Below are 2,576 nucleotides of genomic sequence, written 5' to 3'. Positions count from 1 at the left end.
GGCCTCCTGCCCCGGGGCTTGCCCAGAGCTGGGCAGGCTCACAGAGGACTCTTGGCTCATGCCATGGCCCCCAGGAAGTCCTGGCCTTTAGCGAATGCTCAGGACATGGGCTGCCAGCTGGACACGCTCATAAAAGCCACGTCGCTGGCTTTGCTCCTTGGCAGGGCCTGGCCCTGGATGCCCATCGCAGCAGGGCTTCTGTCCAGCTGGGGCTGCAGAGAGAAGGACCCCGGTCTGGCTGCGTGACCCCCAGGAGGAGGCCCGCGTGCATTTGGCAAGGCACCTTCAGTTTGGCCAGGGCACCCGCCAGCGCCAGCCCCCAGCAGACCCTCTCCGTCCTGCCCCTGTGAGCGGCGGAAGTGGCCGCGGGCAGGCGGCCTGCGGAGAGAGTTGGCCTCAAGTCCTGACAGTGATGGATGGGCCGGGGCTTTGGGTCCTGCCGGGGAGGAGGTGAGACTACTTCCCTCCGGCCACGAGGCAAGCTGGACACAGCCCCAAGCCTGAGGAATGGGACTCCGGGCAGCATCTAGGCAGGTGGCCTCTGCGCCGAATCCGGCGTTTCCGTGGTTACATCTGCAGGCGGCCCTGTGGCTCCGACCTCACCACGGGCACTGCGCCGTTGGCTTCCCCCGTCTCCAGCCCAAGAGGAAGTGGGCTCGGCTGCTTTAGTGCAGTGTCTGAGCGTTTTGCAGTTTAAAGTAAACGTCCCAAATAACAGGAAGGCCGCCCGTGCCCCTGGGGTACTTGTGACCTGCCCCGTAGGTCACCTGCTTCTGGGCCTTGGTTCTTCCCAGGGGGACTCGTCCATTCACTCACTCATTCACCCCTACGGACGCCGGTGGCTTTCTCCTGCAGGCCGCGAGTCCTTACTAAAACGGGATGGTGTTTCTAGGTCAGAGCCGCCCAGCAGTGATAGGCCGAGAGCCAGGGGTGTCGTTCTAAATGTGCTAGTGTCTGTACTAAAAGGCATAAAAAGGAGCAAGGGACATTCAGTCCGACCGTGTGTTTTGACTCAACGATCCGAAGTGTCGTTTCAGCACGTGACCCACACAGACTTGTTCCCGGGACCAAGTCCTCCGAGTCCCCCCGGCTCACCTCCACTGGGACGCAGCCAGTCCAGGGCCGCGGACCTGGCCAGTGCAGCCCTCGCCCCCCGAGGAGCCCGGCGCCTCTGAGGTGGGCTGTCCCCGGGTGGAGGGTCCGGCGGAGACCGCAGAGAGCCCAGGGGGGAGCGGAGCCGGGACGGCCCCAGGGCGGGCAGGGCACAGGCAGCCGGGGGCCTGGGGTCTGGTCTCCATCCTGCCATGTCCACGGGGCACAGGGAGCAGCCCCAGGCGCGGAGTGTGATCAGAGGTGCGAGGCCGATGCCCTGGGGGAGGGCCAGACAGCCGGGCCCTGGGTGCGTGGCCTCTGAGTGGAGACCGGCCCTGTGTGCCGCCCCCGAGCCTGCGGCCCGGCGCGCTGGTCCACACAGCCCTGCGCCTGTCTGTGCCGGGCACACGCTTGGATGGGCACTCCACACTCGTGCCGCGGACCTCTGTCCCCGGGTCCGGACGAGGGTCCCCCCCTCAAGGTTGGTGAGGGGACAGAGCTTCTAGATCGCCACAAATTTCACCCCCTCCTGTGAACAGGGAGTTTCCATCACACGTGGCCGAGATGGGGTGACCTCATTTCCAAATTACAGGGGTGCTGCGGGGCGGGGCCGGGTGAGGGCAAAGCGGCGTGACCCCCGGCGCCCTGCGGGGGGTCCCAGCGTGTTGCCTCCCGCCCGTGACCCCGGGGCTGTCACCTGTGAGCAGGTTGGAGCTCCCCCCCACCCCCACAGAGGGACCAGAAGGCCATGGCCGCCTCGGGCAGGGTGTGCATCTGCCACAATCAGAAACTCCGGGCCAACGTTTGTTTATTTAGAACAGGGCAGCGGGATGTGACGTCTCCAAGGAAATGACTACATCGCCTTTGTCATTTCCAGGGAGGCCTGGCCAGGCCAAGCAGGCCGACCTCCGCTGCAGCCCGCGGGGAGGGGCGACGCAGCACCCCCAGGGTGGAGGAGGCCAGGACTCGGGGCGGCAGGTCTCGCCCTGGCTACAGCCCGAGTTACCCGAGCTTTCCATCAGCCCGGGACGACACAAGAGCATCCGCCTGCACCCCCAGCCCCCCGAGCCCCCCAGCCTGTCCCCCGGGGGCAGAGCAAAGCACCGGCTCCCAGGGGCCCCGGCCAGGGACGGAGGGGCCAGACATGACCCCCAGCTTTCTCCCCAAGGCACAGCGAGAGCAGAGAAGGGGGTGGAGAGACAGAGACAGAGAGACAGGTGGGCACGGAGAGAGACAGAGGCCAACGAGTGAGGATGAGAAGCAGAGCGTCTCGGGGAGACCGGACCCCCCTCTGGGGACTGGACCCCCCAGAGGCAGGAAGAGGGGCCCACATCTGGGGAGGGGGTTCAGTCGGCCCGGTTAACTCGTTTGCTCACTCATTCCTTCCACCAACCTCCCAGCGGCCTCTCCCCCGCGGCTGTCCAGCCCCCCACCCCTGGCCCCATCCCTGGGGTCCTGGCACGGAGCGCGGTGAGCCCTCAGCC

This window comes from Pteropus alecto, unplaced genomic scaffold (genome assembly GCF_000325575.1).
Source record: "Pteropus alecto unplaced genomic scaffold, ASM32557v1 scaffold56, whole genome shotgun sequence".
Classification (NCBI taxonomy): domain Eukaryota; kingdom Metazoa; phylum Chordata; class Mammalia; order Chiroptera; family Pteropodidae; genus Pteropus; species Pteropus alecto.
Note: the sequence above shows the minus strand (reverse complement) of the source record.